General features: G+C 42.2%; 1 protein-coding gene across 1 annotated transcript in view; it reads left to right on the forward strand.

Annotated features, from left to right (window-relative positions):
- Positions 1 to 17,120, forward strand: part of LOC126161309 (putative E3 ubiquitin-protein ligase UNKL) — a 282,513-nt gene that overhangs the window by 124,907 nt on the left and 140,486 nt on the right. The gene's annotated exons all lie outside the window — the stretch shown is intronic.

Consider the following 17,120-nt stretch of genomic DNA (forward strand, 5'->3'; position numbering starts at 1 on the left):
TCCTTGTAATCTTCAGCATTCTTTTGTAGCTCCAAATACCAAAATCTGTTATCTCATCCACGGTTAACAGCCGTACAAGACTACATGTGAGACAAAAAACCCCAGAAAGTAATTCATAACACTTAAATCTTGTATTTCATGTGGACAAATTTCTCTTGCTGTGCTACTGCCAATCTGCATTTTATATCCTTTCTACTTTAGACATGACCATTTATTATGCTGCGTAAATGACAAAACTTGTCTACTGTCTTTAGTGTGTCATTTCCTTATCTAATTCCTTCAGCACTGCTCTGATTCATTAAATGACATTCCGTAACTCTTGTTTTATGTATTTCAGTATTTGTGTTATAAGCTGTTTCCAGAATTCTACCCAGTTGGTGATACACAGTGAAAAAACACATCTGGGAATGACATTGTTGAGGTATCTCCACATTGCAAAGTGACTGAAGGCACTTTAAAAGAATAACTGAAACAAAACAAAACTCTTCTATAATATCCTCGGGCAAATATCCACACAACTACACGTAACAGAATTGTCTCATCTACGGTGATGTCTGTGACGTGCCTAACCGCAATGAACCCTGGAGTCGTGGTAGGCGGCAGCACGAAGACCTGAGACGTTACTGTACTGGTGCTGCCGGCGTGTAAAGGCAGACGTGGTGCCAGTGCACGGTGCAGACCTGGACAAACTAGGCCGGTGCTGCCAGCACGGAGAGCTGAGACGAAACTGGCAGTACTGCCTACTCGAAAGCGCCGGGACCGAACTGCAGATGAGGTCTGACGGAACTGCCGGTACAGCCGGTTCGAGGCATAGGATGTAACTAACTTTGCACAGTCTGACAGTGACCTATATAGTAGGGAGCAGACACACAATCGTGCGGCAGGATGAGGGCCCGTGATCTGGCATTTCAAAACAGTGCCCTGCTGACAGTGCACCCTGCTGGGACAGATTCACCGCCTCCTGTCAATGAGGTCAGTGCTCCTAGACACTGCGGGGGCAAGAAAATTGGTGCGCGGGAACTGACCAGAAAAATACAATAGCTCAGCCACGCATTCTGTGCAGTTTGAGCTGAACAAAAACACTGTGCATACGTAAGAACATTCGAAAGTACAAAACCACTGAATAAGAATACAAGAGACAACTAACAAGACTGCCGAGCAAAGGGTGTAGGACGCGTGACTTTGATACACGGGAATAGTACAGAAACATGATCCTGATAAAATGAGTGTGCTGTGTCCACTGAGGGGAATGACAACTAGCCTCTGTCAGGGACGGCTACAGAAGAGGGCCCGGTGTTGACGGGACTCGGAGCAGTACTACTGAGGAGGCACGACAGGTGGGCAGCAGAACACACTGTGGGATCGGCAATGTCGTCACAAACTGAGAAAACGGTGATCGGGCAAACGACAGGATTGACAGCAGCGCCCACATTGGCAGCTTCGGTGAAGCTAGTGGGAACAGCCGAGCTGGCTGCGAGGACAGTGGCGGCGAGACGACCGACTGCGGCAGGGCTGGCGAAGTCGGGATGGCGGGCGGAACGAGGGTGGTCGAGTAAAGACTGACGGATGGACGAACAGTGCCGCAGATGATCCCAGTAACAACTCGGGGGGGCCCCGGGTGGAGTGGGGTCAACGAGAGTCCTAGAGTCGGCCAGGAGTGACGATCGAAGGGATCGCTGTGTTGAGGACAAATCTATGGGTACCAGTCACTGAACGCTGTCCCCTTTTTTTACTGGACCAGGACCAGAGGTGCGATGCTTCCTACATGACATAACATAGTGCTGAACTGGTTGTTCAAATAGGATATCAACTGGAAATTTAGACGGCTCGAGGTGTTTTGATTTGACATTTTATATCGGACAGCCAGTGTTCCGCAACCATCTGTATAAAGATGGACTTACAGAGAAAGATTTAAGTGATCGCTTTTCCCCGCACGTTTTTGAGAGGGGAATGGTAGAGAGATAGCTTGAAGGTGGTTTTGATGAACCCTCCGCCAGGCACTTATTTGTGAACTGAAGAGTAATTGTGTGGATGTAGATGTAAAGTACCCTGCTGTCTGAGTAACTGCTTTTTGTGTAGTGCATGCTTAATCTATCGAGGGGAAAGAGGGGATCCTACAATTCTCCACCCTTACAACGCAGGTCCAGAAATCTGCAACTCAGACCATCACAGAGCTCCTATCATCTCCAAACCAAATGATCCTGTTCTGGGTACAATACTGCAAATGTGAGATCTTAGAGAGTGTGTCATGTATTATGTAATGTGAATTAAAATTCCTTTGTACTTTCATCTGATGTTCACTTTATGTTCACTTCTCTCTCTCATTTCCATATCTTTACTTTTCACTAACTTGTTTTCTTCTGCATCTGAGTCTATAGTGGACATCGTGGTTGAAAGTTATGTTATGTTACTCGACACTTTGCCGTCTGGCGACACCACAGTGGTGTCGTGTGCAAAATAGCGGTCGACAGCCAGCGACACCGTAGTTGTGTCGTGTGCATAGTATCGCTCAGTGGCCGGCGACACTACAGTGGCGTCGTGAGCGTAGTACCGCGCAGTGGCCGGTGACAACACTTTAGTATCTTTTTCATTCTGTTGGTGTTTTGTTTATGTAACAATAAGTTACACATGTCAACAAGTTTTTTGTTTTTATAAGTACTTGGGCACTTTCATCATGGAAGGCGAAAGATACGATACAATTATTTACGATGAATGCGCAGTCGTTTTCTCTACGTTCTTGACGACTTAGCCAATTGGGAAGAAGACATTGGATATTGTTGCAGAAGAAGGCGAGTAGCGCAATCGCCGTAGTGTAGTGGTTACGGTACTAGATTGTTGCGTGGAGGGTCGTGAGTTCAGAACTCGCCTGAACTGAAAAATTTTAATTTCTATATTTGGTTCAAGTACACATTCTAGAAGTATCCACAAATGGGAAGAATCATTGTACTGGAATGCACTGTAGCTGTATATATACTGTATGTGTTCTGCCTGGAGGCTGTTTGCTCCATGCTCTTGTATGTGCAAGTGCTGAATAAACCTTCGTTAAGTGAACTTAGTGCTCATCATTCATTTACTTACACCTTCCTCTACATGACATTATTCTGGTGGAGGCGCTGGTATTGGAACTTGTGATACCGGACATTATCGACGACACAGTGGCTCCCATCAGGCCACGACAGAGCCGCCTTTTACGTGGCGAGAAACCCGAGTTCGAGCCATATTCAACAGATCGCAATCTATCGGAGACAGAAGAAGAAGAAGAAGAAGAAGAAGAAGAGGGCGTTACGATGACAGCAACTGTGTGCCACCACATGAGACATTCTTCCGGGTTCTCTGGTGACGATGGCCAAGATCCAAACAAGTGGCTGAAGGTTTATGAGCGTATAGCCGAATATAACAAATGGGATAACACTGTGTTTGGCTAACGTATTTTTCTAGTTGGTGGACACTGCCAAGCAACGGCATGAGAACAGCGAGGAGAGGTTCACAAGCTGGGAAGTATTCCAGGCAGAACTGCGCAAGTATTTTGGCGACACACAACAACAGAAATGCAAGGCTGAAGATAAATTAAAGTGCAGGACACAGCGTCCAGGAAAAACAACAGCATCCTACATTCAAGACGTCTTGGAGCTGTGTAAAGTAGTGGATCCTAGAATGGAGGAGGAAGGTAAGGCTGGACATCTCATGAAGGATGTTGCTAAGGACACGTATCAAGCCCTACTCCTGAAGGAGGTTTCGACATTGTCAGATGACTTTATAAATTGGTGCCAGTATATCGAGATTGTGCATCAAAAAAGAATTACACACAAGACCTTTGAACGGCTTCCAAATGTCATATCGATGCCTGTGACGGAGGAAGAAACTGTTTTCACAAGTATTCTTCGTCAGATAGTGAGAGAGGAAGTTCAGAAGGCACTTGGATTGCACAGTCAGCAAAAAACTGAGATGCTTCAAGAGGTTATAAGGGAGGAAGTGGAACAGACGTTGAACCCAATTTCTCGTCCTTCATTTCTCTTTAAAACAGTAAAACAGTCAAGACCCAGGTGAAGTTACATTCCCACAATGCCACTTGAGGAACCTGTTTGGACACCATGGAAGACTGATGTCTGGAGGACCCAGGATAACCAACCAGTATGTTTCCACTGCAGACGACCGGGACACGTGGTGTGCTATTGTCAAGAAAGGCGGCGGATATTTGATGACGCTCGTGCCAGAAGACAGCAGACCAATCTTAGCTGACGCCTTAACTCCGGGCCGACAAAGATGAACAAGATGATGTGGGTGCAGGAAGACGTAGGTCACCATCGCCGCAAGCTAGCCACTGGAGAGGACACACACCGATCAAGCTCTCCATTGCCATTTAGAAACTCCAGCCGATCACCTAACTGCCGCAATCTGGAAATCTAAATGGTGTGACCTTCCTTGAAGGTGAGGCCGCCGTCGATCACTACAAAAATGATCGGAAACTACGTTGATATCCTCATGGATGGCCGACCAGCCCAAGGTCTAGTGGACTCTGGAGCATCATATTAGTCATTTCGGAGAAGTACCGTTGCCAGTTTCAGAAAACTGTATTCGTCGGCAGCAAAACATCTCTGCTGAAGGTGCTTAACGGGAAATATATAAAATCTACAGGAAGATTTGTCATTCGTGTGGGTATAAGTGGCCATACACAACCTTTAGAATTCATCATCATACAAGAGTGTAGTCATGATGTCACTCTCTGATTGGACCTTTTGAAAGGTTCTCAAGCAATTATAGACTGTGGTTGCTCGAAGATTATGCTAGACGAGATGATACCTTGGACAGGAAGATGCTCATCCAAGTGTGTGTGGCAACTTTGTGCTGGATGAAGTAATCATTCCTGCAGTCAGCACTAGAAAGGTAGCTGTTATGTGTCATGCCATGTATCAACCCATGGATCTTGTAGAGGAATGTAAGAGAAGCATACCATCGTCTCATTTAAGAACGATGTCAGTGAATTGTGGATAGTTAACTGTCGCTGAAAACCACAGATCATTCCAAGACGCATGTGAGTAGCAAATGCTGAGTAGTTAATTGCAGAACAGCTGAGCATCATAGAAACCTCCCATGCCGAGTCTGTGGCAAAATTAGCGCTACCACTAAGACACCACTGCCCCCTCCCCCCATGAACCATGGACCTTGCCATTGGTGGGGAGGCTTGCGTGTCTCAGCGATACAAATGGCTGTACCGTAGGTGCAACCATAACGGAGGGCGGAGGGGTATCTATTGAGAGGCCAGACAAACGTTTGGTTCCTGAAGAGGGGCAGCAGCCCTTTCAGTAGTTGCAGGGGCAACAGTCTGGATAATTGACTGATCTGGCCTTGTAACACTGACCAAAAAGGCCGTGCTGTGCTGGTACTGCGAGCGGCTGAAAGCAAGGGGAAACTAGAGCCGTAATTTTTCCCGAGGGCATGCAGCTTTACTGTATGGTTAAATGATGATGGCGTCCTCTCGGGTAAAATATTCCGGAGGTAAAATAGTCCCCCATTCAGATCTCCGGGTGGGGACTACTCAAGAGGACATCGTTATCAGGAGAAAGAAAACTGGCATTCTGCGGATCGGAGCGTGGAATGTCAGATCCCTTAATCGGGCAGGTAGGTTAGAAAATTTAAAAAGGGAAATGGATAGGTTAAAGTTAGATATAGTGGGAATTAGTGAAGTTCGGTGGCAGGAGGAACAAGACTTTTGGTCAGGTGAATACAGGGTTAAAATACAAAGTCAAATAGGGGTAATGCAGGAGTAGGTTTAATAATGAATTAAAAAAATAGGAGTGCGGGTAAGCTACTACAAACAGCATAGTGAACGCATTATTGTGGCCAAGATAGACACGAAGCCCACACCTTCTACAATAGTACAAGTTTATATGCCAACTAGCTCTGCAGATGATGAAGAAATTGATGAAATGTGTGATGAGATAAAAGACATAATTCAGGTAGTGAAGGGAGACGAAAATTTAATAGTCATGGGTGACTGGAATTCAAGAGTAGGAAAAGGGAGAGAAGGAAACATAGTAGGTGAATATGGATTGGGGGAAGCTAACACTTGGTTCAAGAATCATAAAAGAAGGTTGTACACATGGAAGAATCCAGGAGATACTGAAAGGTATCAGATAGATTATATAATGGTAAGACAGAGATTTAGGAACCAGGTTTTAAATTGTAAAACATTTCTAGGGGCAGATGTGGACTCTGACCACAATCTATTGGTTATGAACTGTAGATTAAAACTGAAGAAACTGCAAAAAGGTGGGAGTTTAACGAGATGGAACCTGGATAAACTGAAAGAACCAGAGGTTGTACAGAGTTTCAGGGAGAGCATAAGACAACAATTGAGAGGAATGGGGGAAAGACATACAATAGAAGAGAAGAATGGGTAGCTTTGAGGGATGCAGTAGTGAAGGCAGTAGAGGGTCAAGTAGGAAAAAAGACGAGGGCTAGTAGAAATCCTTGGGTAACAGAAGAAATATTGAATTTAATTGATGAAAGGAGAAAATGCAAAAATGCAGTAAGTGAAGCAGCCAAAAAGGAATACAAACGTCTCAAAAATGAGATCGACAGGAAGTGCAAAATGGCTAATCAGGGATGGGTAGAGGACAAATGTAAGGATGTGGAGGCTTATCTCACTAGGGCTAAGATAGATACTGCCTACAGGAAAATTAAAGAGACCCGTGGAGAAAAGAGAGCCACTTGTATGAATATCAAGAGCTCAGATGGAAACCCAGTTCTAAGCAAAGAAGGAAAAGCAGAAAGATGGAAGGAGTATATAGAGGGTCTATGCAAGGGCGACGTATTTGAGGACAATATTCTGGAAATGGAAGAGAATGTAGATGTAGTATTGTATCTCCCATTTCGTCTTCGTGAAGAGTTTGACAAAACACTGAAAGACCTGAGTCGAAACAAGGCCCCCAGGAGTAGACAACATTCCATTAGAACTACTGACGGCCTTGGGAGAGCCAGTCCTGACAAAACTATACCATCTGGTGAGCAAGATGTATGAGACAGGCGAAATACCCTCAGACTTCAAGAAGAATATAATAATTCCAATCCCAAAGAAAGCAGGTTTTGACAGATGTGAAAATTACCGAACTATCAGTTTAATAAGCCATAGCTGCAAAATACTAACATGAGTTCTTTACAGACGAATGGAAAAACTAGTAGAAGCCAACCTTGGGGAAGCTCAGTTTGGATTCCATAGAAATGTTGGAACACATGAGGCAATAATGACCTTACAACTTACCTTAGAAGAAAGATTAAGGAAAGGCAAACCGACGTTTCTAGCATTTGTAGACTTAGAAAAAGCTTTTGACAATGTTGACTGGAATACTCTCTTTCAAATTCTAAAGGTGACAGGGGTAAAATACAGGGAGCGAAAGGCTATTTACAATTTGTACAGAAACCAGATGACAGTTATAAGAGTCGAGGGGCATGAAAGGGAAGCAGTGGTTGGGAAGGGAGTGAGACAGGGTTGTAACCTCTCCCCGATGTTGTTCAATCTGTATATTGAGCAAGCAGTAAAGGAAACAAAAGAAAAGTTCGGAGTAGGTATTAAATTCCATGGAGAAGAAATAAAAACTTTTTGAGGTTCGCCGATGGCATTGTAATTCTGTCAGAGACAGCGAAGGACCTGGAAGAGCAGCTGAACGGAATGGACAGTGTCTTGAAAGGAGGATATAAGATGAACATCAACAAAAGCAAAACGATGATCATGGAATGTAGTCGAATTAAGTCGAGTGATGCTGAGGGAATTAGATTAGGAAATGAGACGCTTAAAGTAGTAAATGAGTTTTGCTATTTGGTGGGGAAAATAACTGATGATGGTCGAAGTAGAGAGGATATCAAATGTAGACTGACAATGGCAAGGAAAGCGTTTCTGAAGAAGAGAGATTTGTTAACATCGAGTATAGATTTAAGTGTCAGGAAGTTGTTTCTGAAAGTATTTTTAAGGATTGTAGCCATGTATGGAAGGAAACATGGACGATAACTAGTTTGGACAAGAAGAGAAAAGAAGCTTTTGAAATGTGGTGCTACAGAAGAATGCTGAAGATTAGATGGGTAGATCATATAACTAATGAGGAGGTATTGAATAGGATTGGAGAGAAGAGAAGTTTGTGGCACAACTTAACAAGAAGAAGGGATCGGTTGGTAGGACATGTTCTGAGGCATCAAGGGATCACCACTTTAGTATTGGAGGGCAGCGTGGAGGGTAAAAATCGTAGAGGGAGACCAAGAGATGAATACACTAAGCAGATTCAGAAGGACGTAGATTGCAGTAAGTACTGGGACATGAAGAAGCTTGCACAGGATAGAGTAGCATGGAGAGCTGCATCAAACCAGTCTCAGGACTGAATACCACAACTACAACACTAAGAGACAAGATCTTCTAACGACATCTTGGGTTGTCGGGTGTTCTGCCGGATATCAGCGTTGTACTTGGACGATATTTCAGTCATGTAGCTCGTGACCTTCATCAGATGGGACCTGAGACAGGTGACATGAAGGTCACGAACTACGTGACCGAAATATCGTGCAAGTACGACGCTGATATCCGGCAGAACACCCGACAACCCAAGATGTCATTAGATCGCCGGGAAAGCCTGAAGATTTACAAGATCTTCTAGCTTGGCTATCACCAGGTCTCACTAAGGTGCAACAGAAGAAGCTACTTGCCATTCTTCAAGAGTTCTCTGAATGCTTCAATCCACAGGTGAAGAGCAAATTAGACAAATCTACACTGAAGCACGGGATTAGCACTGGAGACCAACTACCAATAAGCCAGAGAGTATACCGTATGTCAGCAACGGAACGTTGAATAATTCACGATGAGGTAGAGAAAATGATGAAGAATGGCATCATTCAGCCTTCACAAAGCCCATGGTCATCACCAGTGATTCTCGTCAGCAAAAAGGGTGGCAGTTTGTGTTTTTTGTGTTGATTACAAGAAGCTTAATAAGATAATTAAAAAGGACGTTTACCATCTTCCACGAATTGGCGATACACTACGTTGTCTGAAGGGGGCTAAGTATTTCTCAGCCATGGACATGTACTTGTGACATTGGCAAATCGAAGTAGATGAGGCTGATAGTGAGAAAACTGCATTCATGAGCCCGGAGGGCCTGTATGAGTTTAAGGTAATGCCGTTCGGTTTGTATAATGCACCAGCAACTTTTGAACGAATGATGGATTATCTTCTAAGGCACCTGAAGTGGATGATGTGTCTTTGTTATTTAGATGACATTATAGTCTTCTCAGAGACATTCGATGAACACATAAAAAGACTGAGGGCCATTCACAGTTATAACAGACCATCATTCACATTGTTCGTTGACAGGTCTTAAGGAAATGCAGTAAATGAAGCAGGCAAAAAGGAATACAAACGTCTCAAAAATGAGATCGACAGGAAGTTCAAAATGGCTAAGCAGGGATAGCTAGAGGACAAATGTAAGGATGTAGAGGCTTATCTCGTGAGGGGTAAGATAGATACTGCCTACAGGAAAATTAAAGAGACCTTTGGAGAGAAGAGAACCACTCGTGTGAATATCAAGAGCTCAGCTGGAAACCCAGTTCTAAGCTAAGAAGGGAAAGCAGAAAAGTGGAAGGAGTACATAGAGGGTCTATACAAGGGCGATGTACTTGAGGACAATATTATGGAAATGGAAGAGGATGTAGATGAAGATGAAGTGGGAGATATGATACTGCGTGAAGAGTTTGACAGAGCACTGAAAGACCTGAGTCGAAACAAGGCCCCGGGAGTAGACAACATTCCATTGGAACTACTGACAGCCTTGGGTGAGCCAGTCCTGACAAAACTCTACCATGTGATGAGCATGATGTATGAGACAGGCGAAATACGCTCAGACTTCAAGAAGAATGCAATAATTCCAATCCCAAAGAAAGCAGGTTACCGAACAATCAAAACAAGTCACGGATGCAAAATACTAATGCGAATTCTTTAGAGCCGAATGGAAAAACTTGTAGAAGCCGACTTCGGGGAAGATCAGTTTGGATTCCGTAGAAATATTGGAACACGTGAGGCAATACTGACCCTACGACTTATCTTACAAGAAAGATTAAGGAAAGGCAAACCTACGTTTCTAGCATTTGTAGACTTAGTGGAAGCTTTTGACAATGTTGACTGGAATACTCTCTTTCAAATTCTGAAGGTGGCAGGGGTAAAATACAGGGAGTAAAAGGCTATTTACAATTTGTACAGAAACCAGATGGCAATTATAAGACATGAAAGAGAAGCAGTGGTTGGGAAGGGAGTGAGACACGGTTGTAGCCTCTCCCCGATGTTATTCAATCTGTATATTGAGCAAGCAGTGAAGGAAACAAAAGAAAAGTTTGTAGTAGGTATAAAAATCCATGGAGAAGAAATAAAAACTTTGAGGTTCGCCGATGACATTGTAATTCTGCCAGAGACAGCGAAGGACCTGGAAGAGCAGCTGAACGGAATGGACAGTGTCTTGAAAGGAGGATATAAGATGAACATCAACAAGAGCAAAACGATGATCGAATTAAGTCGGGTGATGCTGAGGGAATTAGATTAGGAAATGAGACACTTAAAGTAGTAAATGAGTTTTGCTATTTGGTGGGGAAAATAACTGATGATGATCGAAGTAGAGAGGATATCAAATGTAGACTGACAATGGCAAGGAAAGCGTTTCTGAAGAAGAGAGATTTGTAAGGAAACATGGACGATAAGTAGTTTGGACAAGAAGAGAAAAGAAGCTTTTGAAATGTGGTGCTGCAGAAGAATGTTGAAGATTAGATGGGTAGATCATGTAAGTAATGAGGAGGTATTGAATAGGATTGGAGAAAAGAGAAGTTTGTGGCACAACTTGACAAGAAGAAGGGATCGGTTGGTAGGACATGTTCTGAGGCATCAAGGGATCACCACTTTAGTATTGGAGGGCAGCGTGGAGGGTAAAAATCGTAGAGGGAGACCAAGAGATGAATACACTAAGCAGACTCAGAAGGATGTGGGTTGCAGTAGGTACTGGGAGATGAAGCAGCTTGCACAGGATAGAGTAGTATGGAGAGCTGCATCGAACCAGTCTCAGCACTGAAGACCACAACAACAACAACAACAACAACAACAACAACAACAAGATTCCAACAGGACGACTCGGCAGGAGGGCACTTCATTTTCAAGCGTATGACGTTGCCATTCTGTACAAAAGTGGAAGAAAACACCAAGATGTCGACTGTCTCTCAAGAAACCCTGTGCAAGACCATCAAGACTTTGATGAAGATAGTGACTGTCTCATTGCACTCCAGGATCTCTCTGCTGAGCAGGAGGAGGACGCCAAGATAACTCAAATTATGCTTGCCTTAAATCGGTCAGAAGATGTGAAAGGACTGTTTAAGGTAGTTAATGTATTACTATGCAAAAAAAACTTTGATCCGTTTGGAAAGAGGCGGCAACCAGTGATTCCTAAACACATGCACTTAGATGTTCTACAGAAATTCCATGACACACCTGAGGCCGGACATTTAGGATGACAGGATCCGCAAGAGATTTTTCTGGCCAGGTTTATTTAGGAGTGTCCGTCACTACGTGTCGCACTGTCGAGAGTGTCAGAGGAGAAAGGCAGTTCCTCATAAACCACCTGGCCAACTCATACAAATTCCAGCAGCCGAAACGCTTTTCCTTGGGATTGATCTCCTCGGATGTTTTTCCAATGTCTGCTAGCGGCAATATATGGATTATTGTTTGCACTGATTATCTGACACGGTATACAATTACAAAAGCAGTGAAAACATCCGAAACATCCGAGGTAGCGAAATACATCGTGGAAGACATTGTATTAAAAATGGATCGAGGGAAAGTTTTTCAGTTGTATCTCGTGACAGAGATACCGGTAAACAGTCGGTGCAACATTACGCATCACATGACGACTGCCTACCATCCGCAAAACAAATGGGCTTACTGATCACTTTAATAAGACTTTGGCCGACATGCTATCAGTGTTTGTCAGTGTTGAGCAGAGAAACTGGGATGAGGTGCTACCTGTCATAATGTTTGCCTACAATACCACCAAACGAGACACCAGAGGATTTACACCATTTTTTCCAGTGCCCGGGCGTGAGGCGATGACGACTACGGACACTGTGTCTCTGTTACATGCTGATGACGTGGACGACAACTACATCGGCCAGGTGTTAACCAGAGGTGAGGAAGCTCGGCAGTAAGCTCGGCTCCGCACGCTGCAGGCTCAACAAAACAATCACCGAAGGTATGACGTGAGCCACTGCCTTGTTGTCTACCAGCCTGGTGACCTCGTCTGCACCTTCATTCTTGTTCGGAAGGTTGGTCTCTCTGGGAAGCTCCTCAGGCTCTACTTTGGACCTTATAAGGTTGTAAGACCTATCTGATGTTACTTACGAAGTTGAAGATTTCGATCCTGACACAATTCGACGAAAGATCAGAGATTCGGTCCACTTCCTTCGAATGAAGCACTATAGGGATCTTGCAACCCAGGGTAAATTCGAAGCTCCAGCGACAGGCGACAAGCGGAAAGGTAACGAAGAACGTAGCGGCAAGGGAAGTTCTAAGAAGATAACCGCCAGGGCGAACATCAGTCGTAGGGAGTCGGAGTATGCAGGACTAGGAGGACGGAACACCGAGACGCTGTTCTCTTAACCCTGCTGTTCTGTTCACTTTTACTTGACATATATACTGTTCGGGTCAATATGACCCGACATATCAAAATGCTTTAGAAACATAAATTTTGGTACAGTTTTAGCTATCGACATTGTTGTTCTATTCCAGTACCTTGTTAGTAATAATAATAATAATAATAATAATAATAATAATGGTAATAATAATAATAATAACAATGCATACAACTTTATTGAGGGATATTTTTCATTTAAATATGCACATAAATTTGAAACAACAGACAGTTTCCATTACAGGCATTCAACTTAGAAAGCACTACAGTTTTTCCATACTTCTATTCTTATTGTTGACAGTTTAGACGTAAGTATTGACATTTTCTAACAACAGACAGTTGTCATTACAGATATTCATCTTAGAGCACACTACAGTACAGAACACACTACAGTTTTTTTATTACATTCCAACATAGAAAGCACTACAACTTTAGAATCCTCTCTTCTTACTGATTGTAGTTTAGGCACAAGTATTCACATAAATTTGAAACAACAGAATTTTCAATACAATCATCTTATAAAATACTACAGTTCTTTTCTTACTGCTTGCACTGTGGACACAAGTAGGTTACATGTTTCTTGCAAATATGTTTACTACATTTTCCACACACCATGTTTGTTTTATTGTCATTACTTGATGGACAGAACTTACAGCGTGCACGTTTTGTAGATTTTCTTGTTGTTACCGATTCTGACACACCACCCACATCATTCGGGTTTTGGATGCTTGTGACCATTCTCAAAGAATCTTCTGTTCTTGGGAAATGCGTTCTTGATGCAATATGTTCTTTTATCAGTGACTTTCCAAGTTCCTCCAAGAATATTCTCCTTCTAGTCAATTTGCTTGCATTCCAATTAGGGTCAACCGAAATCCACAAAACGTATGCATTATAAGCAGAAACATCAAGAATATTGTAGAAAACTATCATTGGCCACCTATTACTTTTTCGTTTGCATGTATATGTACCTAATAACTGATCAAGCGTGTCTACAGCACCTTTGGTTGAATTATAGTCCAAAATCATTTTTGGCTTCTTATCAGCCCTGTCACTGATTTCCGCATCATGGTGGAGAGTGCTCATAAGTACAACATTCTTGTGTCTCTTAGGAATATAATTAACCACAGTAGTGTCATTTGTGAAGTAAAATGAAGAGCTGTGTACCTCCTTGTTGGTCATTTTGTGTGGAAGCTCCGGCTTATTTTTCCGTATAGTTCCCAACATAGTCAATTTCCTTTTCAGAAGCAGCTGCCCCAAATTGTACGACGTAAAAAAGTTGTCACACGTGATATTCTGACCACGTAACTCAGAAGTGAGATCAGATACCACCCTCATTCCCTGATTTCTTTCTGGTGCCGCTCCACTCACCTTTCCTGTATAAATTTGGGCTTTCAGTACGTATGAAGTTTTGCTGTCACACATGGTCCATATTTTGATCCCATATTTTGCCGGTTTACTTGGGATATACTGCTTGAATGGACAGCGACCTCTAAATGCTACTAACTGCTCGTCAACAGTAACATTTTCTCCTGGATTATACAGTTGAGGAAGGACCTCTACCCACTTCTCCCAAATACTACGAATTGCGGCAAGTTTGTCAGTACGTCGTCTTTCCTCTCTAGTAGATTTCTTGTCAAATCGCAGGACACGTGATATCTTACAGAATGTTTCATGAGACATGGTTGCTCGAAATATGTTTCGCCCAGTATCTTTATCCCACAAACTTTTTGTAGACTCCCCATGAGATCGATATACACCCGCTAGGAGTAAGAGTCCTAAGTATGCATGGAAAACAGAACCATCAATATCTGTCCACTGTTCACCATAAACTCGCTGCCCTTCAATATTTGTCATCTCTATTATTTCATTTTGAAGCGCTGTGTGAAATACTGCTTCAAATGAACATTTTACATCAGATATTCTGCTGACTGCATACCTGGTAACTCCTGGGGTACTCTTGATGATGTTCGAAGCTGGTAGGCGACCATGTTGTGCTGGTGGATGCAACTGCCATTCTATATTCCCATTTTTAGAAAGAAAAGTCTCTACACTATTTTGTATGGGCTGTGGACTGTCGTAACTGTCATCGGAACACTCGCTTTCAGATGCATTGCTGATGTGATCTTCAAACTCAGAAAGTGATCCTTCATCTGGTGAGGCATTTACTATTTCTTCCAACTCACGATCATTCAATGGTCTCATCGCCATGGTGTCACAAGTCAAACTGGGCAGAAACAAAGCATTCCAATTATTGAGAACTGCCAATTATTATTTCCTGGGGAAAGCAACAAACAAGCCCATTGTTGTGAACGCATGGAGCTTTAGGTGATTGTTGAGAGTAAGTTGGAATGATGCAGTCACTATTCCCACACAACACAACAAAAATAATTTTCGCCATTTCCAGATTTTAGAAATAAATACGAGTTACACTAAACATATTTGTGTCGGGTCATTATGACCCGAACATTACATATGCAACTATTACAGTTGAAGCCCAAACTTCTTAAACTTTTTTAAAACCTTTTAAAACACATGCTGCTCATCCATTTTCAGACAAAGTCACAAAGTTTCATAAATATATATTGGTATTTACATAATGTAAAATAACGTTCATATTCGTTTCGGGTCATATAGACCCGAACAGAACAGCAGGGTTAAGAAGTGAGCAGTGTCGCAGAAGAAACTGAGTAGCGCACTCGCCGTAGCGTACTGGTTACGATATTAGACTGTTGCATCGAGGGTTGTGAGTTCAAAACTCACGTGAACTGAAAAATTTTAATTTCTATATTCGGTTCGAGTACATTCTAGAAGTATCCACAAATGGGAAGAATGATTGTACTGGAATGTTCCGTAGCTGTATGTATACTGTATGTGTTCTGGCCGGAGGCAATTCGCTCTGCATTCTTGAATGTGCAAGTGCTGAATAAACCTTCTTTAAGTGAAGTTAGTGTTCGTCATTCATCTACTTACACATTCCTCTACGTGACAATATCAAAAAAATGAAAGTGAAGCAGAATCGTCAGAAGATAGTGACCTTTGTCCAAGAAGAATTTGGCGAATGCTACGGTTACCAACTGATGTGGAGGAATCAGATGAAGAAGGCAGACTATGATTTACTGAGGACCAACAATAAATTTGAAAGATCTCCCAGACCACACATATTTCCCAAAGATACACAGAGCGTCATGGACATTGTAGAATTATATATTGGGAACGATCTATTTGAATATATTAACAATGAAACCAACAGGTATAACAGTCAAAATTGCAATAGAAGGAAACTGGATAAAAAAAAATGCAAAATTAGTTGATTGTACGGGACCTGAACTTAGAAAATGGTTTGGGCTCACTATTCTTATGGGAATTGTAAAAAAAGCAAGGGTCAATGATTAATGGTCAACGTATCCGTTGATAGACACACCAATATTTTGCAAAATGATGTTCCGCAGCCGATTTAGACAGATATTATTATTTTTACATTTTTCCAACAACAACAACAATAAACCGGATAATGCCGACTGGCTTTACAAAGTGCAATTCGTAATTGATTATTTTTCCAAAAAGTTTAAAGAAATGTTTAATCTAAGTCAATACATATCAATTGATGAAGAAATGATACCGTGGTGTGGACAGTTAAATTTTAAAGTTTACAATCTGTCGAAAATTACAAAATATGGCATACTTATTTGGATGCTGTGTAATTCGAGTATTCAGTTTTCAATTTATTCACCATTGACCACTTACAGCGGAATAGGTCTGAACATTAAATATACAATTAACAATAACTTTACAGTAAAGTTTTTACAATTTAATTCCTTTTCTTTTAGGAATATTTTGTTATCTTATAAAATGGGTGTTTGAGTAACCAGTGATAAACCTAACATTTGAAAATATTACTGGTCAGTGACCGAGCAGATCCTGGAAGTTTATTGAAGAGTATTAAACTCATTATTTTGTGTGAGTTTGCAGTCTTTGTGAGTCTGTGTCTTAGTATGTTGAAGTCCAGTTTGCCCCTGGTGTTGTGGGGATGTATGTTCTCTCTGGTCTCAAACTCATTTAATTTGCTTTTGACATAAAGCAGTGCTGTGTAGATGTATAGATTCACAACAGTTAATATCATGTGGTATAGATTCACAACAGTTAATATCATGTGCTTGATAAAGAGGGGGCGGCAGTGTTCCTTGGGCTTAGCTTTGCTCATTATTCTGATTACGTTTTTTTGAATACAGGATACATTTCGTCATGCAAGATATTCCCAGCACTGTACAACCTTTAGTGAAAACAGTGATGGAACTATTGACACCTTCTTATGGAAAGTGGCATCACCTCTACATGGACAGTTATTATAACAGTGTAGAACTTGCGGAGATGTTTCTTGAAACGAAAATTCAGGTTTGTGGAACGGTACGACAAAATAGAGGA

This window comes from Schistocerca cancellata, chromosome 2, assembly GCF_023864275.1.
Source record: "Schistocerca cancellata isolate TAMUIC-IGC-003103 chromosome 2, iqSchCanc2.1, whole genome shotgun sequence".
NCBI lineage: Eukaryota > Metazoa > Arthropoda > Insecta > Orthoptera > Acrididae > Schistocerca > Schistocerca cancellata.